Source organism: Mus pahari, chromosome 17 (assembly GCF_900095145.1).
Source record: "Mus pahari chromosome 17, PAHARI_EIJ_v1.1, whole genome shotgun sequence".
Classification (NCBI taxonomy): domain Eukaryota; kingdom Metazoa; phylum Chordata; class Mammalia; order Rodentia; family Muridae; genus Mus; species Mus pahari.
This window is the reverse complement of record NC_034606.1, coordinates 32578506-32606345: the sequence shown is the minus strand read 5'-3', so window position 1 is coordinate 32606345 and position 27840 is coordinate 32578506. Positions and strand designations below refer to the sequence as shown.

Genomic DNA, 27840 nt, shown 5'->3' with positions numbered 1-27840 from the left:
GCTGTCCACGTGGCTCGGCTGAGCTATATTGGGCTCGCAGGAAGCCCCAAGCAAGGGGAAAGCCGAGCTGAGGCCCGCAGGAGGGGCGGAGGGGGGCGCCCGAGCGCCAAGGGGCGGGCGCTGGGCGGAGGAAGGGGAGGAACCGAGCGCCTGAGAGCAGTGCTGGGCGCGCCGGAGTCACGGCTAGGACCCGGCGGGCGAAAGCGACTCCTCCCCGGACGCCCCGCCTCTCACTCCCGTTACACCCGGGGGAAGGTGTTCCAGAGGCGGCTCCCATCCTCACCCCGCCTCCCGTTTCTCCAGCGCTAACCTCTGCCGGCGGAGCCCACTATGCCAGACACTTTCGACACTTTGCAAAGACAAAGAGCCCTAGACCGGAGGGAGGAGAGAGGAGGAGGCAGAGAAGGACCGTGAGGTTTGAGCTGGCTGGGGTAAGTATCCTGAACGCATCTCCTTAGATACCCCTCTGAACCTCTTCAGTGCCCCAAAGTCCGGCGTGTCTCTGGCTTTGGTGAGTACGCACCCAGCTGGACCCTGTCCTGGTGCCCCAGGGACGGCGCCCCCTCGCGAGTTGGGGCTGGAGAAATTTCGCTTGTGTTTTCTGAGTGCTGAGGTGATCGTCCCGACCCAGGCACAGAAGGGGTGGGGAAGGGACTAGAAAGGTGTAACTGTAGAAGTGGGACCAAAGACCTTAGGCGCCAAGAGGGAGACACAAGGAGAGAGATCTCGGTCTCCGCCACGGTCACCACGGTGGTCTCAGGGAGAGGGTCAGGGAGGAGACTCCAGCTCTGGGGCTCCAGGCTCTTTGGCGCTTAGTGGAGAAGTCTGCCGGAGCTCAGTGGAGAGCCTATGGCAGTTGAAGCAGAGGCTCCCTGAGCCGCCGCGGTGACATTGCGCCCAGCACCGCAGTAGATCCTCTCCCGGGCCGCGGGTAGGAGACTCCATCAGGCGCAGATTGTCCCCACTCTCTAGAGAAGCGGAGGTCTCGGGCTGGGATACTGGGGACACTTGGAGAGCGTTGGCTTTCCAGACCAGAGGTGGTGGGACAGTGTCCGAATGGAGTCTCCGGATCAGCTGTGGGCAGGCGCAGACCCGGGAGGAGGCTGTTGGTCCCCGGGACACCTCTAGTACCGCCACGCTTCGGATCTCGGGGAGAAGTTGAAGCTTAGCACAGCACAGCAAGAAGCGGTGTGTTGGAAAGTGGGTAGATGAGGGTGGGCAAAGTGAGCGTGGCGGTGGAAAGTCTAAACTTGGAATCTGCTCCAAACCCGTTAGGCGCCGCAGCTGCCAAGAAATAATGGGACAAAAGTTAGCAACTTGTCTGCATCTCTGTAGTGTGAACTGCGCAGGGCATGGTCTGCTGCTTTGATAAGTGCACGGGGTGGGAAATGGTGACACCGGACAAGGCGACTTGGTTGGAGTATTGTTAGCTCGGGAATCGGACCTTTGCGCAAGCAACTTTCAGCCCTCGTTGTTTTTCTGCATGTGGGTGTTTGAGAGTGACCTTGCCGGAGGCAGCGCAGCTGAACTCGAGATGGGATTAAGTCTCCCAGTACCTGCCTCATAGTACAGGTAATGCGTATGGCGCTTCGCCTTTCCTCACCGTGGAGTCTCAAAAAGGGTGCCCGGACCTCCATCTAGCTGCTGGAACCTGGAGTTTCTCCAGCCTCTTGCACAAGGGTCCTAGCCAGCTTCTTCCGCCAGCAGGAATTGGTGGCGCGCTCCATGAGAGACAGGTGCACGCCCAAAAGCGTGCGAGTGGGTGGGAGTTGGGATGGTCAAGCCATTTCGGAAGCTGAATGACTCCAGGAGACACTAGTGACCCCCGAGGATAGGAACAAGCTCGCACAGTTGCTACATCAGACATTCGCCAGACTTTGACTGTGTTTATAGGTAAACCCTGTCCTTTCCCAGTTTACCACTGTCTCAGGTCCCCACGCCTCCGCGGACTTGTGGTGAGAAGGAGCGCCCACGCCTTCCTGCTGCAGGTGAGGGGCGCTCCCCAGCAGAAAACCTGCTAGGATCAGGGGACGATCTCTGCCACTGCTTCTGACACGTAGTTGATGCTAACACTATAAGCACTAAAAGGGTCTCTAGAATAGAAGGCGCTTTTAGCCTGGGTCGGGACGCCCCTCGTCCCTTTCCACTATTACTACTGAATTAAAATGCATCCAGTTTCTTCCAGGAGAGTGCTGAGCACCCACCCTGCTAAACCAGAGTGTGCGGTTCTGGAAACTGCAGGCGGTGTCCCTAGGTTTTATTTCTTGGATGATGGCCCAAAGCGCCCCCCAGGTTTGAAAAAGAGGGATGCATTGCCCCCTGTCGGTTGCTTTGGATAGAGCGGTTAAGCTAAGCTGTGAGAAAGGGTGACCAAAGCCGCTGGGTTGGGCCCCTGCGCCTCTGTACTTCCCTTTCCTGTCCCAAACACCAAAGCCTAGTCATTTTCTGAACTTTCGTGATTGGCTGAAAGAAAAAAAAAAAACTAAAATTCTCCATCTGTGTGTCTCCTGTGTGTGCCTAAAATTGGGTGTAAGATAAAGAATTTCGCTTTGAACATGAGTTAGCCTCTGAAAACCAGTTTCCATATCTGTAAAGCGCAGCTATTCCTACGGGCTCCAAAGAGTCCTGAAGAATAGATATTACGTATAACTGTGTGTAGACGTATACTGAGCAAACAGGCTCACAAATATGCTTGTGTGTATACATGAACGTGAACAGGAGCAGACTAAAGAAATAAAGGGATGGATAGAGGATTCTTCCCTGTCCTTTCTCTGACATTTCCTTTTCCCTGCCTTTTTTGTTCAGGTCATTCTGGCCAGCAAAGCCCCAGCCTGGGCTTAGCAGGGGCTTCCCCACACTGGCTTTGACCAGATCTGGGGCTAGAAAACAGGAAGTGTTGCTGGATATGACCACAGAGGTTTCTTCAGGAGTGTGAGCGCCACTCTTGGGGCTCTGGAGCAGCCAGTAGAAGCTGACCTTTTTCTGAGCTATTTGTAGATGGTTCCGAGGTCCATCTTCAGGTGGAGGCTACCACCACCCCTCCCACACTCCTCCTGAAGTTGCGGCCTCTGAACAGTTGGCTGTCACCAATGTTACAGGTTCTTGAGTCCCCCTTTCCCCTTGGGGAAGTAGTTTGTGGATGGGCCTGAAAGAAAAGGGTGTCATGGAATCCCAGATCCTCAGTGTGAGTTTGTGACAAGTAAATGTCCCTCTCTCCTCCTACCAAGCAACCTGTCTTGTTGGAACTCTGACCTAGAAACAAGGGTCAGGCAGACCTCCCCAGGAAGGAGCATCCAGATGTGTGCCTTTGATACCTACCCCTATCAGTTTTACCTGACTGGAATTGCTGACTCAAGGGGTCTGTGTTTGGACAGAGCTTTACTTTGTAGAAGCTGAACCTTAGCCCTTCCCAGTCTCCAAAAAGCAAACAAAAAAGAAAAAGTGTAATGTTTACCAGTCAGCTTGTCTTTGTACAATGGTCTCTTATCCAGAGATATTTCCCAAGATTCCCAGTAAATACTGGAGACCCTGGCTGATATGGAGTGCTATGACAAAGTCCAGATTTTATATTGAGCAAAGCAAAAAAGTTAATGATAACTAGCAATGAAACAGAACAATTATAACAACAATCAGCAATAAAAGTTGCTTCAAAACATATCAGTTTAAAAGTTCTAGAACTTTCTACTTTTTTTTTTTTTTTTTGAACTTCAGCTGATTGTAAGTTACTGAAAATGGAGAAGTGAAACAACTGGCAGGGGGGACTTTTAAAGTGCTTACTTCCCAGTGACTGCTTTGTGCACGGAGAGGTGGCCTGGTTAGCCTGAATTCTAGAATCAGACTTTCAGGATCAATTGCATGACCCACATGGAAACTGCATTCCTCATCACTGGCTTGAGAACCCGAGAGCATGTTTGTTCTAATTCGGTCAGAAGAACCCAGACATGAGGCACATCAGAGCCTGTCTTTGAGTCTCAGTGCCAAGGCTCAATTGCTTTGCAATGTGCCATCCAAGCTATTCTGGGTCCTGGGTCTCAGTTTCACTCTCTGCAAAATAAGAAGCTGTGGCTCTCTGCTGACAGGCACCTGGCATACAGCAAAGCCTCTTCGTGAGGACAGTTCCCACCTCCTCTAGGTTTACTCAGATTCTTCCTCAGAACTAGTGGGCTTGGGGACACTGGAGTGCTACCCCCAGGCTCCTCCCCCTCACTGACAGAGTGACTTCCTGTATTTCACTAGGTCAAGTGTTTGCCAGCAGTTCTCAATACTGGGTTTGAGAGATGAGGTCTGACTCCTGACCGTGTGTGCATTTATAGTAGTGTCTAAGGGGCTTCTGTGTGCAGATGTAAAGAGACCAGTGTGACCTCCTTGTCTACATGCTAAAAGTAAATAATCTTAGACATTATTCTGTTTAATTCTTTAGCTTTAATGCAAAAACTATGAGCCCCGGGGAACAACACCAGAGTGATATGTTAACACTTTCTGCTCTTCATTGCCAAAACCACTCATTTTTATTCACTCAGGTCTTGATGTTCTTACTGGATAGCTTACATCACACATCACTGGAGAGTCTGGAATTCACTACTTCTTTGGTTACTTTGGTGGTGAGGGTTGGATTTCATTGATTCCATCTGAGCTAGTGTTTGTGGGAACTTTGTTTGGTTCCAGATACCTCGAAGGATCCTGGAGGTACTGGAGGGGGAAAGCTGGCTGTCCCAGAGGTCTTGGTATTCTGGGAGAGGTACCTGGGATGATGGCAAGTCATGGATTTATCAGATTCAAAGCCACTTGTGCTGAAAGACGGTGAGAACCCCCATCTTTGAAGGGTCCACAGAAGGAAACCTGGGGATCCTAAGCCTCAGGGATGTAGGGTTTCTGCAGTAGAACAGATGTGTTTTCTTGGACGATGTCATGCAGATATCAAAAGTGTTGTGCATCCTGCGTATGCAAGAGAAATAGAGCCACTGAGACACCAGGCTGCTGTCAGCTTCTGCACCAAGAGGTGAGGCAGCTAGAGGTGGTAGGAACTAGATGCTTTGGCCTCCTATTCCTGCAGTGTGCCCTTTTTCTCTGGCCAGTTTACACACTAGGATGGTCGGAGCGTGCAGGGTCTTCACTGCAAACTTCTGACAGTATGACTCCAGACCTCAGCGTGCCTGTGTGAAGCCAAGAGGCTGCATTGGATGCAGCTTAATACTTTATTTTGAATACTTGACTTGCCCCCTCTGCATGCACCTCCCATTCCGATTTGAACAGCAGATCTGGGAAGGTGGAGTTAAGGAAACAGCAGGCAGAGGTGAGGTAAGGGTGCTGGCGTTCATTGGGACACAGCCGCAGGCCAGCTGTGTGAACAGCTCAGCCTTTGGACCTCTGTGCAAAGTCTTGGTAGGATGTGTGGGTCTCTCCACTGGCTTGTAAACATATGGAGAAGATGAAAGGACAGGTTCACTCGTTGAAGCTTCAGAGCCTCCAAGTTCCAGTGGAATTAAGTCTGCTTGCCAGAGAAATTGATTGTTTCGGGGCACGAGTCTCTTCTAAATGGTGGAATGGAGTCCAAACGTTCTGGAAAACTCAGAGGAAAACTCTGTCAATAGGCAGCTGACTTTAAGGTAAAATGGCGTATTAACCTCTCTGAAAGCTCCCCATGCTGCCCCCATGGGAGCCTGCATTTCTCATTCCTTTGGGTTGTATAAAACAATTAAAATCCCCTTCTTCCCCATGGGCGAATGAGAGTGAAAAATTACCAAGTGCTCAGAACAGGGACTGAGAAGTGACCCCCAAAGCACTGTGACTGGCAACAGTAGCCTGGCACCAAAACACTCTGTAAGCTGACTGGGTGAAGGAGAACTTCAACCAAGTTTAAGATGCCAGAATGGACTGAGACTAGCTACTGTGATCCTGGTGAGGCACTGCCATTTCCCTCTTCAACCTTCTAAGTCCCAAGTAGGAGGCAGCGATGTAAAAGGCTCACCCTGCTTCTGCCTCCTGGGAGGAGCCTGGGAGACAGAGGTTTATGTAAGTATGCTTTATTCGCCTCCCTGAGAAAGATTTCAGTGGCATCTACTTTTTCACTAAGGGTTTAGTGTATGCCCCGAAATGTGTGTTTGAAACGTTTTGACATTTTGACATTAGACAGAAAATTCAAGTTGAATAAAGGACTTATCCTTCCAACACAGGTTGGGGAAGGGCTTGGGGAAACCAGTAGGAAATGATGCAGTACCTTCTTTACCTCTGGAAAACAGCCACAGGAAGAGACTGGGATTCAGGATCGCATGGCAGTCCAGATGTGCAGAGGTCCCCGAGGAGAGACCATGGGGACTGGGAGAAGAAGGACCATCTCAGGCACTTCGCCCTAATCCAACCTGCTATGTACAACCTCAGGCTTCTGGGAATACAGCCGCCCAGCATCCAGGGATGTGTCTGGGGCTTAAGACAGGGAAGCCGGCGGGGGGGGGGGGATTCTTCAGTGTAACCTCCTGGGGAGGAAATTGGGAGGAGTCGGGTGTAGAGGGCACCCTGGGTAGACTGGTGAAGTCCAATCCACACTTGTTATCTACTCTGATTCTGCCACAGCCTGAGGCCGCAGTGTGTCAGTCCAAAGATTACCCTACTGTCAGTCAAAAGGCAGAGAGTGGGTCCTGTGGGGGGGGGGGCGGACTACAGAGTTCTTAGAAGTACTGCTTTAACCCATTGTACCCAATTGCCCCTACGTGCGTCAAAGATAAAATGGTAGCAAGGTCCTTTGTTAGTTTTCTGTTGATACACTAAAATGTCTGAGGCTGAGTGATTGTAGAGAAAAGGGGTTTGTGTCATTTACCGTATTGGGAGTTGAGAATTCGAGCAGCATGGCGTAGGCCCCAGTGAGGTCCCCCCGACTCAGGTTCTAGCACGTTGCGTGCAGGGTGGTGCATCCTAGGGAGGTGCATCGTCTGGTGACTCAGCACTCAAAAAGCAGGGCAGGGTGAGGATAGTCTAGTCTGCCATTCTCCCACTAGATCCCATCCCTTTAAGGTTCTACCTTCCCTTCTCACTGTTTACTGGAGATGGAGCTTCCAACACTTGGATGCCTAAGGACCCACTGAATCCACATCCAAACCCTGCAGACCTTCAGCTTGTCTCTGCTCACATCTCAATGGGAAGGATTGAAGATTGCTTGGATTTCAAGGCACCTCAACTAGACACTCGGTTCAGCGACCAAATCACTCACCTGCCCCTTGCCTCAGTCTTCTCTTTCATCGCATACTATTTCATACAACAATGTGAAATTGCTGAGAAATTGCTGAGAAATTGCTGAGAAAACAACTTTATTTGTTAATAAATTCACCTTAACTCTTGGGTTATAAGAATTGCCCAGGGGGGGCTGGAGAGGTGGCTCAGAGATGGAGAGCACAGACTGCTCTTCCAGAGGTCCTGAGTTCAATTCCCAGCAACCACATGGTGGCTCACAACCATCTGTAATGGGATTTGGCACTCTCTTCTGGTGTGCAGACACTGCACATATGGAGACACAACACTGTGTACATAAGAAAGAAAGAAAGAAAGAAAGAAAGAAAGAAAGAAAGAAAGAAAGAAAGAAAGAAAGAAAGAAAGATATCTTTAGTAAAAATTGCCCAGAAAATGCTGGTGTTTTGTGTATATGTGTTTCTGGTGCATGTATCTGAGTGGATTTATGCCCATGTGAACACATACTGTGATATTTGTATGCAGTGGTACATTCGTAAGAGAGAGGAAGACATAGAATGTTTTCATCTATTTTTCTCTACCTTATCACCTTGAGACAGGGTCCCTCACTGAGCCAGAAGCTAACTGTTTTGTCAAGACTGTCTGGCCAGCAAACTTTTGGGGTTTGGCTATCTCTGAACTCCAATGCGGAGGTTCCAGGCTTGTGCAGTCATGCTTGGTTTTTACATGGGTACTGGGGACTCGAACGTCTTTCTCTCTGCAAAGCAAGTGTTTTGCCCACTAAGCCTTCACTCCAGCTTTCTAAGACAGATTAGTGTGGGGACAGGTGGTGCCCCACCATGACCTTTCAAAAGACCATTCAAAGATCACAGAACTAAGACTGGAAGTATTAGTATAATAAAAGTGTCTTCTGTGGATGCTCACAGTCAGCTATTGGATGGAACACAGGGCCCCCAATGGAGGAGCTAGAGAAAGTACCCAAGGAGCTAAAGGGGGCTGCAACCCTGTAGGTGGAACAACAATATGAACTAACCAGTGCCCCCTGAATTCGTGTCTCTAGCTGCATATGTAGCAGAAGATGGCCTAATCGGCCATCATTGGGAAGAGAGGCCCCTTGGTCTTGCAAACTTTATATGACCCAGCACAGGGGAATGCCAGGGCCAAGAAGTGGGAGTAGGTGGGTAGGGGAGCAAGGGCAGGGGGAGGGTATAGGGAACTTTTGGGATAGCATTTGAAATGTAAATAAAGAAAATATCTAATAAAAAATGCCTTCTGATTAGTCTGGGGTTATTTGGAACTTTTTTTTTTAATGTGCATTTCATTTTGTTTTGTTTTCTCCTCTAAAATACTGAAGTTATTCAACCATGTAAGTATAAAAGTATTTTTTAATTTATGTGAGATATATACATACACACATACACACATATATATATGTGTGTGTGTGTGTGTGTATATATATATATATATATATATATATATATATATATATATATAGTGTATGGGTTTCTGTACATACCCCCAGAGGCCAGAGATCCAGCTCAGGTCCTCTGGAGCTGGGGTTACAGGTGGTTGTGAGCCTTCTGATGTGGTTACTGAGAATTAACTCAGGTCCTCTGGAAATGCAATATGTGCTCTTAATAGCTGAGCCACTCTCCTGTCTATAACTTGAAAGTTTTAAAGAGAATATAAAACAGGGATTTAAAAAAATCAAAATCACTTTGACCTCATGGCACCTGCCTTTAGTCTCAGTCGTCGGGAGGCAGAGGTACCTAGATCTCTGAGTGGAAGGCCAGCCAAGGCTATATATAGTAAGATCCTTCCTCAAAAATATATAAATAAATCTTCAGAAAATTTGAATATAACATTAGTTCCAAGCGACTTGGTGGAATTAAAAAGTGACTTTAGGAGCGGACAACTAGCATTCACAGAGAAAATGCATTCCCTGAATTTTATTAGATACAGTTTAAAAAGATAACCCTCATAGATTGTATTGTGGTAGACTTGGCTTCATTAAAAGCAAACAGCAGAAATCCATTTGAATATACAAGAAACTAATGGAGCCAAGTAGCTGTCTCCATGCATATCTACTTAGTAAAGAGCTTTTGAGAAAAATCTATCATCCATTAAAAACAACAACAACAACAAAACAAGCAAACAAAAACAACCGAAGCAAACCTATGCCTTTTCTAGCTGAGGAGATGGAACGACTCCAAAATACTGTTTCATGCTCAACAGGCCCAGGACAACTCCACATGAGAGATGGCAATTCATCTAATTGACTATTTACTTTTTAAAAAAAAAAAAAAAAAAAAAAAAAAAGGGTCAGTGGGAAGAAAACAAAAGTGCCACTCTTTCTTTGGAGCCTCAGAAGCAGAGATGGGAACTTCAAATGAATAATCTGATTTCATTGGCCACAGAATGAAGTACTCGGCCCTCTACACTGCTTTGGTGAACCATGGCTATAACAGGACCTGAAAGAGCCAGGGTCTGAGAATATCTTGGGAACAGGCAGCCTCAGCTGCCATGGATTGCGCATCTGTAGCTGGGTCTCCTGCATATCACCCTACTTTGCAGCTCCAGGGACTATGAGACATCAGCGTGTAAAGTCACTTTTGTGAAGATCAGTGGACAACTCTTGGGTCTCTGTTCTCTTCCTCAACGGGGAGGGTTCTGGGGATCTAACTCAGGTAGCGAGCTTGGTGTCATGTGCCTTCACCTCCTGGCTTATCTTAGATCTGCATTTTTTTTTTTCTTCAAAGTAGGAAGATGTGTCTGGGCTCCCAGCTGACCACCACAGAGAGCCATGATCATCATTCAGCCCTGCCTAGCCTGCAAGCAGGCTCCCTGGTCGGAGAATTTGACCCCTCTCACACTGCACAGCAGCCTGGGGTGGTCACTGTATTTACATTCTAATCCCATTTCACTGATACTGGAAGCTGAGAGTCAGCGAGGTTACAACACTGATGTAGGTGAATCCCATAGCTAGAAGTGGCAGAGTGGGAATTTACTGGCACTTTCAGAGCCCAAGACCCTGATCACATGCAGTGTACTTAGAACATCATCCTGTACCCTACAACTTTGCACTGTCGAGCATTGGGGACTATGGGAAAACAGAACTGCCTCTGACAGGGCATCAGCTCCCAGCCTAGCCCTTAGGTGGACCCAATCAGAACCATGCTTATTAATGGCCAGGGATGCAATGCTTTAACTACGTAGGCAGTAGGAGGTCCTTAGACTGCTCACTTCCTTTCTCCTGAGTCTAAGACCAGCAGCCTCACCTTCCAGGAGACTGGTGCTTGACTTCAGTGTGCCCCAAGAGTCACATTCCAATCAGGCTTCATAACTTGTCCTGGTTGGTTCTGAACCCAGATGATTTTGCCATCTTCACAAAAATCCCCATCCCATGTCTCTGACGGGATATTTTTTTTTTTCCCTAGTGCTGGCATGCACTGAATCCAGAAAGCCTATAATGCCTAGGGACCAAGTGATGCTCAAAGCCATGGTGAGTCTCCCAGGATGAGACAGAACTTAGCAGCAAGACTAAGCACCTAGTTGGCAAGCCAGGCTGAGAATTTCCCCCTGGCACCCTAGATGGGCACCTTGGGAGGCCAACCTGCTTCAAGTGAACTGAGGAATGAAAGCCTATGACTTTGAAAGCCTGCCGGTTAATAACATCTTCCCAAAAGGCAGGAAGGGGCCTCATTCCTTTAGTGGAAGATCTGCTAATCCCACCACCTGGCAGAGGGTCAGTGGGATAAAGGCTGTTTGCTTGGGAAACATATTAGGTGCCGGAGCCAAGAGCTACCCTGTGCAGTGCAGAGCTGGGTGTTTCAAAGGCTAATCTTCAACGTAAAAACGTGGTCTTTTGGCCAAAAGGGAAATTAAAAATGAAGTGAGAAGATAAAAGGAGCTGTTAGTTGTCCTTGCCCACCCACCTCATAGGAACTTTGGATTAAGAAAATAATTCATTCTGGGAGCTTGCAGCAGGTGTAAGTGATTGCCAAGCAAGCCGGAGACCTGTTCCATCTCCAGAACCCACGTGGAAGGAGAGAGAGAATTGACTCCCAAAGAAAAGTCGTCCTCTCATTTCCACATGTATGCCACGTCATGTCGTGTGCACACTTGGCATTCACCACAACCCCGAGAGAGAGGGAGAGAGAGAGAGAGAGAGAGAGAGAGAGAGAGAGAGAGAGAGAAAGAAAGAGAGAGAGAGAATGAAATGAAAAAGGAAAAGGAAAAGGAAAAGGAAAAGGAAAAGGAAAAGGAAAAGGAAAAAGAAAACCTACCTTCTACAGTGATAGCACTGGCTCCCACATGAAGCCTTTCATTGTTTGCCTGTCTCTACCTGCAACCTGGAACACGCTGAAGGAGACCATTGTGAGCCCAGAAGTACATACAGGATTTTGCAAATGAAACCAATCTCCCTATGCCCTGCCTTCCAAACCCACAAAGCGGAGGAAGCCCTGAAGGCTGTGGACAGAGTTTGGAATATGAACACCCAGCATGACTGGAGGGAGAGCATCCCTGGAGTGCAGTCGGGGAGGTTTTCCTTTTTAGCCTTGGGCTATGGCATCATAACAGTTGCTTGGCGTGGGTGCGAATGCCAAGGGGTGATCCAGCGATAGTACATTACAGAGGTTGCGCTCTAAGATAGCGTGAAACGGAGTTATGAAATCTTAGTGGGTGCCCTTGTTCAACCTTCTTCTCCCCAGTTCTTCAATTATTCATCTGCTGAGTCACGCACTGATTCATCAGCTCATCTGCTGAAGCGTTAGCAGTGTGACCTGAAGCGAGTTGTTTAGCTGTTCTGTGCTTCTGTTTCCTCGTCTAGGAAACAGAGGTCTTCATGGTACCTATCTTCCAGGAGGTGCTGCATGACTGCCAAGGGAGCCACTGCTCTGGAAGTGCTTGGAAAGGGTTGCTGACAAAATGCTATGAGTGACACCCTCATTCAGTATTGTAGGGCCTGTTGGAACCCTCTTGCTTGGCCACTTTGATGCTATTTCCCAGGCTAGACTCCCTGTGGATATCCTGACTAGGCTTGCACACTGCATGTAGAGACCTCTCTGACCACAGAGGTACCATAGGATAGAAAAATCATTCCCTGTGCATCTTTTGACTTGGGGAGGGGTCTTTCCAGAGCAGGCTGCATCTCTCTTGAGCCATCTGAATTTAATCCAAGAGCTTTGTCCGGGTTTGTGACATCAGAAAGTGTTTTCTGGATGTCAGAGGAGGGTGAAAATTCCAAAATGGCCTCTGGGTCTGCATTTTATTCATCTCAGACCATACCCCTAATTTGCGCCTGTTCCGCCCCTTTAGCAATAGTTTCCGTGTCTCTATCTTGCTCCCTTCATGCATTGGTGAGGGCCGAGGGGCAAGCCTCATTTTGGCTGCCAGGCTGACACACCACTGACCACTTTCAGAAGACACCCCTCACCACCATGTCCTGAGCAAGTCTGTGCTGGCCTTTGTGTATTTCAGCCAGCTTTTCTCTGCCTCTGTCCATCTAAGCACCTACCAGGGAGTGCACTCTTTGGCCATTCTGGTTCATTTCTTTTTCTGGGTAGGGTTGGGACACCAGTGTTACAGATGTTTTAACGGTGAGAGACTGAGGTATGATAACCAGTCAAAACCTAAGTTTCAAGGGTAGGACAGACAGTGAGGGTTAGTATGTCTTCTCTACCAACTTGTCATGTCGCCTTCTCACATACTTGTTCTGAAAGAAAAGGGGGGGTGATACTGCAGTACCTCCATCTCTTGCTGTATTGAGTTCTCTGTTCATCTCCCTGTACCTCTCTACCTCTCTACACCACATTCCTTCACTCAGAAAGAGATCAGAGACTAACAGTCATTCCCCCCGCCACAGCATGTACACTGAGCAACTACTGAGAACCAAAAGTCAAGATTTTCATGGTCATAGGTCAGATTTTTTCTTCTCTCCTTCCTCGTTTCCCATTTCCTTCATTCCGTCTTCCCCCAATTACAAGATCAAGTTCACAAACCTCACCCATTAAAATAAGAGATTCGCTAGAAAATATTGCCCATCACACACACACACACACACACACACACACACACACCACACACACACACACACAGAGCCTCCAAGTCCTCAGGAGACAATGAGGACATGCAGTCATCTGCGTCTGATGTCCAGAGAAGAGCCACTTAGGCTGCGGCCACCTCTGCTGACAACCAACTCAGTCCACCTTGAAAATGTGCAGGCCCAGCACAAGGCAAGGCCTGGGCCAAGTAGTGGGAGTGGGTGGGTAGGGGAGCAGGGGCGGGGGGGGGGGTATAGGGAACTTTCGTGATAGCATTTGAAATGTAAATAAAGAATATAATAAAAAAAAAAAAAAAAAAAAAAAAAAAGAAAAATAAAGAAAATGTGCAGGATCTCCTACCTGAAGTTAGGGCCTTCCTTGCTCCCTATCCATAGCCCCAAAGGAGAAGGAGGCCCATGCACCAAAAGACTAGACCATCTGCCTGCAGTCCAGGGACAACAGGGAAAAGCAGCATGCATCCTTCCTTCCTTATGACCATTGTCAACCACCTGTTCCACCTTGCAGACAGAAAAGTTAGGCTTAAGAGGTAGGGTCAGACTAAGGAGAATCAAAACAGCATCGAGAAATTCAGGCGCTAAGGCTGGGATCCTACCCTGTTGCTGGAGGAAGAGAATAAGTGGGCTATTTCAGTGTTCTCTTAGGTGGGCTGCCTGGCCAAGTAGACTCTACCCTGCTTCCCTGGCATACCAAAAAACAGTATCACCAGAGTTATTAGGTGGGATGCACCTTACTTAAGGTGGACGTCATGGACTGGGAGATGAGGCAAGTTCACTTCACAGTCATGTTTCTGTATATCTCTTTCTCTGCAAATGAAATTGGGGCAAGGCTCAGATCTGACCATGAGCATTGGCGTATCCTATCTAAGGGAGCCCTGGCTATGAATTTCACCCCTCCCCTGTCCATTTCTGTGTGGCCTTGAGTAAATAGGGAACTACTTCAGATCCCCAGTGTCCACATCTGTGAAATGAGGCTGGACAAGAAGTTGTATAAAGAAGGTGGAGAGAAATTATGCACATGAAGTGTGGTGCCAGGATCCCTGACCGGACTCAACCATAGCTACTATTGTTAGTGATTATTTCTCCCTCAAAGGAGGCAGACCTCAGCATTTGACTTTCAGATTAAAAAAAACAAAATACACATCACCATGAGGTGTCCAGTGTGTGAATCTTCTTTCAGACAGGGAGGCTTCAAGGCAGCAAACAGCACTCCCAGACTGACAAGCCTATAGCTTCCTGAGTTCGTATCCAGATTCATGTGAGAATGTTGCTTTTACACACAGAAGCAAGCCATCCTCCTGCTCGCTGGGACTATACCCTCGGCATCAGCCTGTGGCAACTACACTGACTTTTCTAGATCTCTACACTCACCCTCGTTAGCTTCTCTCTGCTCTTATTTCTCATTCAGTTATCCCTTTTGCAGTTAGCTGCAGCCAGACACTCTTCGTGCCAATCCCATTATCCGGGCATGTCATGTTCAGGCCAGGATTTTAGTTAGGAAACTACCAGCCTGTACAGTCATAGTCCCACGGGGTAGAGAGTAATATAATACAGGTCCTTGTATCTGAGTCTGCATCCCTTCCCTACACAGTCCACTCCTGCAAGGGAGCCTCCAAGAGTCTACTGTAGGCTTCACTGGGGCCACAGACAGTGTGTGACACAGTCGACCCAAGCCTTATACATGTATGTTCACATGAGGTAAGCTATGCTGGTTCTGGTCCTGACACATGAGTTTAGCTATGTGTTAGTTTCTATTTCAGACTCCAGGTTGTGCCGGTCATTGCACCGGGTTGCTTAATCTGCCTGCATATCTATTTGCCTTAGTTGGGACTTGATTGCTGTGAAGAGACACCACGACCAAGGCAAGTCTTATAAAGGACAACCTTAAATTGAGGCTGGCTTACAGTTTCAGGGGTTAAGTCCATTATCATCATGGCAGGAAGCATGGTAGCCTGCAGGCAGATGTGGTGCTGGAGGAGCTGAGCATTCTGCATCTTGATCCACAGGCAGCAGAAGGGGACTGGGTACCACACTGAGCATAACCTGAGCATACGAGACCTCAAAGCCCAACCCCACAGTGACACACTTCCTACCACAAGGCCACAACTCCTAATAGTGCCCCTCCCTATGGGCCAAGCATTCAAATACATGATTCTGTGAGGGCCATGCCTATTCAAACCACCACAATAATATTCGTGCTCAAAGTGATTAAAAACTGACAGTACATACACACACACAAAACACACACATGTGCACACATGCATGCACATATGCACAATGCATAAGAATAGTTTAATAGTGCCAGTCAGCACTTAAAGATACAACCTGCAATTCTGTTTTTTACCTCATATAATTTGTTATTATTATTAATTATTGTTATTTTTATTATTATTATTTTCTTTATTTACATTTCAAATGCTATCCCAAAAGTTCCCTATACCCCCCTGCCCCTTCTCCCCTACCCACCCACTCCCACTACTTGGCCCTGACATTCCCCTGTGCTGAGGCATATAAAGTTTGCAAGGGGCCTCTCTTCCCAATGATGGCCGATTAGGCCATCTTCTGCTACATATGCAGCTAGAGACACAAGCTCAGGGGGTATTGGTTAGTTCATATTGTTGTTCCACCTACAGGGTTGCAGCCCCCTTCAGTTCCTTGGGTACTTTCTCTAGCTCCTCCATAGGGGGCCCTGTACTCCATCCAATAGCTGACTGTAGAGTGTAGTGTAGAGGAAGGTCACTGATTTGTTTGAGTTAATTTTATACCCAGCTACTGCACTGAAGCTGTTTATCAGACAACCTGCAGTTCTTACAACTGCTATCTCTAGTTTTACCAAAGTGATTTCATGTTCTTTTTATAATTTTTTTTATTCTTTAAGTTTTTTATTTTGTTTATGCATCCGTGTGTGTGTGTGTGTGTGTGTGTGTGTGTGTGTGTGTGTGTGTGTGTAGGGGCCTGAGGTTGATGTTGATCTTGTGTCTTCCTTAATCTATCTACTCCCTAATTTGGGAGACAGAGTCACACACTGAACCTGCAACTCCCTGTTTCAGTTAGGCCGGCTGGCCAACGCGTCCTCCAAACCCGCCTGTCTCTATTGAGCACTTGGGTTATAGGCACACACTACGGTACCTGGATTTTATATGGGTTCTGAGGCTCCAAATTCGGGTCTTGGGGCTTGTGCAGAAAGCATTTTGCTCTCTGAGCCATGGTCTCAGCCTCTGCACTCTCGGTGATTCATCTACTTCCCAACCCAGCCCAGCTGTGTTGAGGCAGACACATTTTGCATCCTGTCCATGAGTAACTTTGAGAAAAGCTACTTTTGTAAAATCACACAGTTGACTGGACTGCCCTTCCTTGTGGCACACCATGCCGTGTCACATCCATGCTGTGTCAGAGCATGACATGTCATGGGCCCCTGAGTGAAGAAAGAGCCCTGTAATTTATAAGTGCAGTGATAGTAGCGGGCCAACCAACATTCAGACAATCATTTTCTGCTTAAAGGAGAAAAAGCTCTGATTTATTAAGCAAACTGGCTCTGTCTCTCCAGGAGTGATGTTGCGTTTTATTTCTTGTTCGCTGTCCTAACCTGAGAAGGAACAAAACTGGAGAACAGTCTCTTGTGAGATTTACTGTATAGTACTGTGCAGTAGGAAGGCACGTCTGATGGCTCTTGGAGCTGTGAAAGGTGGATAGGCTAATAGGGTTGAAGGAAGAATCACTTGTCATCCAGAGCAGGGGAAATAAGAACAAAGAGGAGCATAACCATGATTTGTTTAGCTGGAATTTGTCTTAATCCATGCTCCAGCTAGTTGGTAAATGGCTTTTTTGTCTCTGAGTATCCTGGTTGGAATCCAGTAGCTTCCCCCTGAGGGTGTAGGTTGTACTTGTAATGGCTATTCCTGGTTGTCAACTTGACTATATCTGGAATGAACTACAATCCAGAATTGGAAGGCTCACCAGTGGTCCTAATCTGGAGACTGGGAGATAGAAGTTTCTAACCTGAATCTTGGTATGAAGATCTTGAGGCATGGTGGCTATGGATTCCAGAAGATTAAGACAGGGAGATCTCCGAGTTCAAGGTCATGTGGGATTAAAGGTGTGGTGGCACACACCTTTAATCTGGGCTACATTTTCTGCTGGAGACTACAAAAGGACATTGGAAGAAGGAAGGAAGTCTCTCTCTCTCTCTCTCTCTCTCTCTCTCTCTCTCTCTCTCTTCCTCCACCTGCTTGCCATGTGGGACTGAGCAACTGCTAGATCCTTGGACTTCCATTCACAGCTGTTACTGACCATTGTTGTGAGTTGGACTGCAGACTATAAGTCATCAATAAGTTCCTTTAACTATATAGAGACTATCCATAAGTTCTGTGACTCTAGAGAACCCTGAAAAATACAGTACTCATGCTACCTGGGAGGGGAGATGGACAGCATGAACAGGTGAGTTGCCTGGAACAAATTGACACAACCTGACATCTACACTCACTCCATAGACCCCATGGACCAGCAGGGTAATGGAGGGACCACTCTTAACCCTTAAGGGAGCCATCACTTGGAACTTAGATTTCCTGTGTGTGGTCTCAGGAAATTGTTCCTGGCCCCAGAGAGAAAAGCTATTATGTCTGACTTTCTTTAGTCTAAAATTTGCGTTTGGAATGTCTGAACACCCACTATGGCGTTTCAATGGTGAGGATTTAGTTGCCACCCAGGTCGGAAACCCTGGTGGCAGCACCAACCTGGACAAAAAGAGACAGGACCTCAGGACTTGATGAGAACAGAGCTTCAAGGTGGCCTTTCAGCAAAGGTTTTTAGGGGACTTGTGTTTGAAAAAGTTATGCAAGGCATGGAAAGTCACCGTAATGAACTGGCTGTTCTTGGTACCAGCAGAGGATCTTCCCTGTGTTTGAGAGGTCAGTGCCATGACTTCAAAATTGAGCACCTGAAGCTGCAGGAGGCAGGCTGAGCGCAGATGCCATGCTGAGAGATGGGTTTTGTTTCTCACCCCTATGAGGAAATGTCTGGGAAGAACCACGTGAGTGGAGAGGTTTAGCTTGGTCTAATTTCTGAGCTTTCCATCCATTGTGGCTTGATTGTATGGCAGCGGGCCTGTGGTGGAGCAGAACCTGTGGGATCATGGGACAAATGAGTTTACTAAGCTCAAGGAAACTGATGGAGATGGGGGAAGGGAAAGAGAAAGATACGGCTGCCAGTGACTTCCTTCCTCCGACCAGGGCCCCATGACCCTTTCCTTCATTTCCCAGTAAGGCTATCGAATTAGCAAACCATCAGTAGATGTATTCATGGATAAAGTCAGGGCCCTTGAGATCCGTTCAGTTCCCTGAGGCTCTTCAGCTGACAACAGAGCCTTTGACTTAGAAACCTTCAGGAAATACTTTGGATTCAAACCAGCCATGTCCAGACCAAGGAAGGAATTGGCTCAGGGTTGGTTGCATTGCTAACAGGGAGCTCTCTGGTCTTACTTGGTGCTTACAGTGCCAGAATATAGACTGAAGCTCAGTGGGGAGCAGGATTCCATGTTAAAGTAATCCTCAGTTTCCCCCCTTATGCCTTAGGATATAGAGCAATCAACATATATATGTGCATAATCCTTTCTATCATGATGGTTTTCAGCTATTCAGTAAGATGTAACTTTCATAAAACCCAAACTCAAGTACAGGCTTCTGCTGAATTAGGAGCCAGCCCTACTCCCATTGAAACTCAGAGCTTCATCTCTCGATCGTTCATTCATTAAACAGTCGCCTAGTGCCTCCTCAGTCGTGCCTATAAAATACAGTATTGTACAGTAGGTAACAAGGGTAGGTTGGGAAACCCAGCTGGCAAAGTGTAACCCCTCCTCCACCAAGGGGCTCATTCTAGGGAGAGCAATGACAAAACAAAGCGCAGGGAGGGAGGGGTCTGGTGTTTAACAAATGTGCTTCATCAAAGAGTGAATAGATAAAAAGTGGGTGAAGCAAGGGAAACTGTGGGGACCCCAGGGGTAAGGCCTTTAGCCCAGCTTGTATGCCAGAACATAATCCCTAGCAGTACCAAAACAGAGTGGGGGGGGGGTGGAGGAGGAAGAGGAGGAGGGGGAGGAGGAGGAGGAGGAAAAGGAATTGTGATTAATTGTCTTCATATGCCACATTAGGATTAGGGGCTCTGATTAGCAAGTCAGGAAAGTATTTTGCATAAGTACAGATGCCAGGAAATACAGTGGCAATGTCTTTCCATCTGAGGGTCAGCAGCAGGGTCTTGGGAAGTGCTCTTGGTACTGGAATGAGAAGGGTGAGTAGGAATCAGGGAGGTCATGCCAGCCATTGAAGTGTGGAGGTCTGGTTAAGGCCTCAAGGTCAGCAAGGCCTATTCTAGCAACTGCTGAGAGAGTCAGCGCTTCCTCCAGCAGGTGCTCAAAAGCAATTTCCCTCCGGCCCTTATGAAAAGAATGTAAGGACCTCCTCTAGCTGTCAAGAAACCAGAGCCTCCAGTCATTGGGAAGAGTAAAGGCCCCCTCCAGCTATGACTGAGAGGAAAGACACCCCCCCCTCCAGTTGTTGCTGGTAAGCAAGGTCCTTCCAGCTATTAGTGGTAGTCAAGGTCTGCTTCAGCTGTTGGTGAGAGGCGAGACTTCTTCAGTGGAGTTGGTGATGGTCAGAGAGTAAAGGATGCTGGCACTGGTGCCCCCTCCCCTGCAGCTCACTTCAGATAGGGCTGGAAGGAAAGGATCTCCCACCACCACCACCACCACCACCACCACCACCACCACCACCACCACCACCACTGTACCCCACCCCGGTGCTGAGAATCTGAGTCCTTCTGTTTATGCCCCTTCCATGGATCTTCCCTGTAAACATCCTGTCCCATCAGCAGCTCCTAACAGACGGTTTATAGTCAACACCATGTGTGCTTTCCAAGCCAGACGTAGCCTTTAGACAAAACTGGCTTCTGTTGATCTCTGCCAGTTCTCCACCTGAACACCTGAACTCCCTCCCCCTCTTGCCAAGCCCGTATACTTGCTGTCAATCCATAGGCCAGCTTCCTTCCTAATCTGCCATAGACTGCCGTGGAGAAGTACCAGGGTGAATATGTTAGTGAGCAGTCCTTCCCTGCAAATGCATTGTTCAGGGCCCAGGGCTTGATCCAGCCCACCGTTCTCACCTTCCTGACTCTGGGCGGCCGCATACTTCTGATCTACTTAGTTTAGCTGGGACTTGTCCTGTAGGATTGTCACACAAGCAGATCTGGTGCTTACCTAGGCTAGCCAGGGAGACCCAAGACCTCTCTGTGATGTTTCGCATCCTCCATAGGGATGCATCTCTGCAGAGAGGAGGAAGTAGCTTTGTCGCATGCGTACTGATTGGGGTGTGTGTAATCCTAGAGGTGGAACTGAGACCTACTGGATGCTAGAAATATATGCTCTGCTCCTGAGCAACACCCAGTACCTGATGTTGTCTGAGTTTGAGCCTCTGTGCTCCGCCTGCTGTTTTACTACTGCAAAGTCAATCCCAGGATTGAAAGGTGAAGAACTGGACTCTACCTGTGAGGGAAAGCAGAACCACTTTGCATGCTGATAGTACAGGGAAGCCCCTCTGCAGCGATGGTCCTGGTGGGACAGTGCAAGCTGTCTCCTGTTCTCTGCTGCTCTTCTTGTGCTATATTAATTTGCATGCTCTTCAGACCCATAGCTTGGGAATCTTTGGGACTATGACCTCGGTGATGTCGTGAATACATGGCGGAGCTGAGAACCACCCAAAGGAGACCATTGACTTTCCACAGTTGCTCACTCACTACCCAATAATCCTCTTAAATTTTCAGGCTGGCATTCTTTTTCTGGCTCTTGGGAACACTTCCCTCAAGACTTTTGCTTTTATAAAAGTGATGTCTGATGGGTAGTGTGGTTAACGGCTCTTAGCTCCTTCCTTCCACACCTGTCCCTCAAAATGACTTGGTCACTTCTTCCTCCGTTCTTCCAAGTGTCCCTTACCTCCTCTGCCCCATCACCCTGCATTTTCCCGGCAGTTGTCTGACTCTCATCACTTGCAAGCAGGAATTATAGTTGGTTGTTATTCTGTCCCTATATGGGACAGTGGTGCTGTTGGAACTCCCTGCACGGGCTGAATGTTTTGGTGGGCTGGACAGTAGGTGGATTCTTTGTCATTGTCTTGAGTATCTCAAAAAGGCCCAAGCTAACTTGTACTTTCTCTGTGTTCTCTTTCTCAGGTTTGACTTTGCTGAGCTAGCAATGCCATCAAAGAGCAACTGGCACCTATTGGATCTGTGCTGAGCAAGGCTCAGAGCTGTGGGGCTGGGCAGTTGTATCTGTGAGCCAGGGGCAGACAGTGGCTCAGCTTCCTGAGGTAAGTGACTTGTTTTTCCCCCTGCATGAGAAAGATGTGCTGTCTTTTCCAGACTCTCCCACAAGGCTGTGCTGTGGATTGCATTGAGGGGTTAGAAAAAATATGCTGTTCTTTCCATCCTCTGGAATTATGTTCAGGAATCTCACAGGGGATGAGACGTGTGGTGTTTTCCAGACTCTTCTGTGGGTTATGTAGCAAAGCCAGGGGGTGTCGCCCTGTTTTCTTAGACTCTTTGTAGCATGACCTGCCTGCCTGCCTGCCCGGTGGAGCAGCTTCCTCAGAGGGGAACCATTCTCCCTGTGAAGTACACAGCAGGCTTCTGATAGAGAACTTTGCAGTTCTCCTAGAAATTGAGAAGAGACACCTGAATTGTGAACGTTCTTCCCCATGACATGCGATTGTTAGGACAAGTACGACCCGGCCTGACATTGCTGCTCTGTAGGTCAAGTGTTACGTGCTGCCTCTGAGGACAAGCCTGATGAGACTCGCTTGCTTTGCATCTTACAGATCTAGATCTGAAGATGGGCTGGCTGTTGTCTAGAGTCAGCGTCCGTCAGTGTGCCTTGACACCTCCCAGGGAAGAATGGCATAGCAGGCACGAAGAAGTCCTGGGTATATGCATTGCTACCCTACGTTCTGAATACAGTGCTAGGGAAGATTATGTATTATGCAAGACAAACACACACTTTTATATACATATAAACACGCATCCATATCTATGCACATCATCCAGGTTACTACTAAACAAACTATACTGAGAAATCCTGTCTGGCAAAAGAAAAAAAAAAAAAAAAAAAAAAAAAAAAAAAAAAAAAAAAGCAATTTAAGAAAGGACAAGTTTCTGAGTTTGAGGCCAGCCTGGTCTACAAAGTGAGTTCCAGGACATCCAGGGCTATACAGAGAAACCCTGTCTCAAAAAACAACAACAAAAAACAAAAGAAAGAAAGAAAGAAAGAAAGAAAGAAAGAAAGAAAGAAAGAAAGAAAGAAAGAAAGAAAGAAAGAAAGAACAAGTTTATTCTGGCTTGCAGTTTAAGGTCTAGTGAGCTCAGAGCGACAGAGACCTTATAGTCTTAGAGCATGAAGCAGCTGGTCACGTGCATCCACAGTCAGGGAGCAGGGAAAGATGAGTGCTGGTACTCGGCCCACTTTCTCCTTCTGATTGAGTTCAGGACCCCAATCCATGCATGGGTGCCAGAACACTTAGGGTACATATTCCCACCTCAATTCAGTAACCTAGAAACACTTTCCAGAGACATTGCCCAGAACTTGGTCTCTATAGCAGTTCTAAACCTCCTCAAGTTGACTGACTTACCTGTATAGTAACTGCATGTTGAGTTCTCACTGGCGATGCTAGAACATCCGTGACGTTCAAGCCTACCTTGCTAGTAATTGCTTCGGTGCCACTCCAGCTACCGCATTTATTAAACTCTCAGGGCCTGTGTTGGACCCTTATCCTGGAACACTAATAAAGTCATGCCACGTTGCACTGTTGTGGAAAGCAGCTACTCCCAGTGAGTACCTGTCTTGACTGCTCAGATTGAAAGGGCCAAGAATGCACCATAAAAGGTAGAAGAAAGCCCAGAGCAGAGGATGGGTGTCACAGATCCATCCCTCCTTGCTGCCATCAAATACCTGACAAAAGTTAACTTAGGGAAGATGGATTTATTTCGGCTTCTGGTTTAAGGGGATGCTACCCAGCCATGATTGTGAAGACACGGTGGGTAGGAATGGCTTCAGGTATAGCAGTGGAAGCTTGCTCACATCTGGGCAGATCAGATAGATGTTGAAGCTGGAGAGAGAGTTATGGCAGGAACTAGAGCTGAGCTATGACCCATAAACAGAGAGGGAGAAAGAGAGAGGGAGGGAGTGGGAGAGGGAGAGGGAGATTCACAGCCACACCTTCACACCTTAAAGGTTCCATAACTCCCCAAATGGGGTCACAAGCTAGGGATCAATCATTCAAACATGTAAGACTATAAGATGAGGACATCTCACCTACAAACTTTAACAATAAGAAAGTGTTTGTTCCCATGGTGACAGGTCCTGGCTCTGGCAATGGCCAGCTGGATCTTGTTGATGAACACCTCTCCCTTGCTCCCCATGACACATGTGTATGATCCATGATCCACATCACCCACAGACAATTATGTATGTGTATATATATATATATATAGATATATATATATATATTAACAATACCTAGCAATGTGTGAATATACATGCATGTGAAAACATAGTACATGGCTTCTTGTCCTGAGTTTGCAGTGGGAGGAAGACTTGAGACATCCGTCTCATGTCTTGAATTTACCTACCTGAGCTACATTAGCAAGGAAGCCTTAATTTTAACACCGCTGTCTTCCCAACATCACTTGACAAATACTAGTTTCCCCTGGGTGTCTGAAAGTGTTTTTTGAGTTATCTAGACGGTGACCCAGAGAGCTCATGTCCTAGCTTGGAGTGGCTAAAGGGAATAAGGAAATGTGCATCAAATTGGCAGGATAGCGGACAAGGGCACCAGGGTATGGAGGGTTTGCAACTGTGGGTGCACCTGAGGTCTGTTCAGGTGTCTGTGGGTAGCCCGACCCCACTGCTGTTGGGTGAGAAAGAGTTGGAGAGAAGAGAGAGGGACTGTGAGTCACAACTCATGATGGGCATGTTTCCTCCTTAGTAGGAGCTATGGCCCTGTAGAAGGCTGGGACTGTCCCTGCCTCCACACATTCAGGCAGAGTCATGTGCATGGAAGCTCTCAGTGCTAAGTTATTTCCTCTAAAAACAACAGGCTGTGTTATCAGCCAGACCAGAGACAGACCGCAGGCGAGGCTCTCTGTAACAAAGATAAGAGGGCATGTTGGTGGCCCCCAGATACTGACCTTGGTGGAGAGGAGCTTGGGGGGAATTTTCATTGTTGATAGCCTTTGAGAAGAGAGGGGCAGTGTCAAAAGCAGCTGCCCCTTCCCTGGAAGAGGAGAGCCACAAGCAAGGGAGAATTTCCATGTTTGCAAGGCTGTCGGGTAGTGAAGGCTTAGCGGGTAAGGGTGATGTAATGAGTGAACCTAGTGGATGAGTGAGTGGAAAAAAGGAGATAGCTATTGTGACTGCTTAGACATCCCGAGCTCTGTTTCTTGGCAGGCACTCAGGGGTGCCTCCAGCCCTGGGGCACTGCTCAGCATGGAAGGTGAAAGGAGTCATCAGGCCCCATACCTCTGGGATGCTGCTGATAGCCCAGGCAGGAAAAAATAGAATCACCAGTCAGTGGCAGGCACAGGGTGTAGTTTTGGCTTTGTTGGAGGCTGTGGCATCTGCGGTTTAGAGTTCTCGGTAAAGAAATAATATATTGTCATAGATTTAAAATAAAATATAAGCCTTGATAAGTGGAGTGCTCTGGGAGCCAGGTACCATTCCCCTGGTTGAAAGCCAGTCTCCAGTGATTTGTAGCTGAGGGACTATCTGGCTTTCTCCTCTGGTTATCTGGAGCTTTCAGGTGGGGAACAGGTCATCTGCTAATGCCTGGGCACACACTCAGAAGGGAGGTCATTTGGGAAGGACGGGAAAATATTCACGGTGGCGTCTGGTAACATGGGTGTCCCTGGGTTTGTCTTCTGGCCGATGAAGATGAGTTGAAGTCTCTTGTTCATTTCGTGCTGCTGGGATGCTCAGAAACACAGTCTATACAATCTTTAAGCCAACTGTGGTGGTTTAAGGGTGTCCTGGCCCCCCAGATAATTCTATTGGCTGGCTTAGTCACCAGGGAGTGAGACTGTTTGAGAAGTAGAAGAATTAGGAGGTGTGACCTTGTTGAAAGACATATGCTGCTGCGGGATGGGCTTTGAGAGTGTCAAAAGCCTCTCTCTCTCTCTCTCTCTCTCTCTCTCTCTCTCTCTCTCTCTCTCTCTCTCCATGTTGCCTTCAGGTCAGGCTGTAAAGCTCTTGGCTACTGCTCCAGCACTATGCCTATCTGTTTCTTGCCATGATGATCATGAACTAACGCTTAAAAAAAACCTCTGATTAAGCCGCCCTCAATTAGGTGCATTTCTTTCGTAGGTAGGAGTTGCCTTGGTCATGGTGTTTGTTCGTAGCAGTAGAACAGGGACTAAGACACTCACCTAGAGATCCCACTTCTTCGAGGCTGCATCCCAAGGACCAGCTGAACTACACAGAAGGGCTGAGCTGAGTGTGGGTGGAGCATGTGGGATTACCTTCAAAGGCTTGGCTAGAGCTCATTTCTTAGAGCACATGGCCAGCCACTATGGGAACTAAGCTACCTACAAGTCAGGTGCACTCCGCTTTTCAAGAGGTTGGCATTTTGTTTTAAATATGTGGCTTGGTATAGTGTTTCCTTAGCAACAACTCCAAACCGATTGAGCCTTTTATGGAACAGAGGCACAGGATGGCTTAGTAACATACTCACAGACACATGGCTCCGAGATGGTCTTTAGAAGTTGCAGCGTGCTTCCAGAGCCTTGCCCACCAGCTCTATTGTCTTTTCAGGATCCCTGCTCCTAATTTTTTACAGCTTCTAATGCCTGAGAAAATAGCCTGAATGGCCAAGTTCAGGAGCAGGTTTAAATGGGGTACAACTTAGAATGGAATCACTCATAATGGGTGTATGTAGAGTTTTCCCTAGAGCACTGGAATGTTCCAGGTATTAGATGCTAAGGGGAAAGTCTCGTTTGTGTATAGAAAACAATGAATACTGGGGGCTGGTGATGTAGAGTTCTCTCTCTCTGGCTTGTACACCTTCAGCTGTGCTTGTTACTGCAGGCTCATTTATCCACATTCATGAGCACCTGTTCCATTGTTCCAATCCTGAGACTACGGCGGTTTCTAAAGGTCAGTACCAGGAGTGTTCCTGCACTCATGATTGCTCACTGTCCAGCTTGTCGTGGGCTCTCTGCTATTACCCGATTCTTCGCTGTTATGCCAGATGTAATGCACATCAGCCTCCCTTGGATCCAACGCTTTCCTTCACGGACACTAGATATTTTCTGTCAACCACAGCAGCCAGTCCCAGTGTCACAGGATGAGGGAGCATCACCAGGAGCATGGAAATTTTGCAGGTGCTTTTAGAAGCCAGCCCTGCACAGAGTTCTTCACTGGTCACGAATGACCAGCTTTTGGTCTGGCCACACCCAGCTGGTCGGAGGTATTTGGGCATTTACGAGTTCTGCAGATAATCTTGGTTTCAGGAGTAGTTTCTATCTGTGTCCTTCCTCCTTCTAATGTTCATGCCTGTGAGTGCCCTGGTATAGAGTCCGAGTTCTGTGAGAGTAAGGGCAATCCAAGCAGTCCATCTTCAGAACAGCGATTACTGTGGCATAGAAAATCACGATTCTGCTACTCATTGAGTTATCCTGACCTCAGTTTCCTTACCTGGGAAATGGACAGAATAGCTAATGATAGCCTGAATTAGTTAATATACAGACATTTAGAGTCCTTCTAGATGGAGCACACTCTGATGGACAGTATGAAACAGAAAAGCCATCAGTACATACTGATCCAAGCACAGCTCTTGCTCCAGAGGGAAGGAAAGTTTATTATGAGACAAATATAAGTGACCGTGGATCAGGAACACAGACTCAGGTTGCCCCAAATGATGTGTTTCCCCCATTTACTGCTAACATGGACTCTATAGTCACAGAACAAAAGAAAGTCATAAAACAGTGCATTCACTCAGAACTTCAGTGGGGACATCAGGTGGGCAGGTTACAGCAAAAGGGGGGCAGGCTATCTCCGCCGTAGATTTCAGAGGCACTGTGATGACATGCTTAGCTTTTAACTTGGTGAGAGCTGGTCGTGTGTTAATACATACTCAGGGTCTCACGTGAAGTTAGAAGAATGTTAGGTCAGGGACAGGGATAGTTGATTACAAGATATTAAGAAGACGTAAAAATAATCTGTAATAATTATTGATGAGTCAGGGTCTTATAGAGGCAAGCTGGCCTTGAACTTGCTATGTAGCCAAGGATAACATTGAACTTCTGTTCTTCCTGCCTCTACTTCCCCAGTGCTGAGGTTACAGGTCTACAACACCATGCCCCACTTCTACAGTGCTGGGGATTGAAGCCAGCAGAGGCTAAGAAAGCACCCTACCAACTGAGCTACACCCCCAGCCTGGGGCTGTAATGTTTTCTCTCTGTCTACAACAGTTCAGCTACCCACAATTACTGAGCACTAGTCAATCTGCTAAATCTTCAACATAGGTGTGGCGTGTGTGTGTGTGTGTGTGTGTGTGTGTGTGTGTGTGTGG

The 27840-nt window shown here is 47.6% G+C and overlaps 1 protein-coding gene across 2 annotated transcripts in view; it reads left to right on the top strand.

Moving 5' to 3' along the window:
- Positions 1-216: 216 nt before the first annotated feature.
- The window catches only part of St3gal1 (ST3 beta-galactoside alpha-2,3-sialyltransferase 1), a 73984-nt gene continuing 46360 nt past the window's right edge, over positions 217-27840 (top strand). For both annotated transcript variants that reach the window (XM_021216988.2, XM_029547922.1), the window contains exons 1-2: positions 217-431; positions 21455-21591. The gene's annotated coding sequence lies outside the window, so the exon portion shown is untranslated. The remainder of the gene's footprint in view (positions 432-21454; positions 21592-27840) is intronic.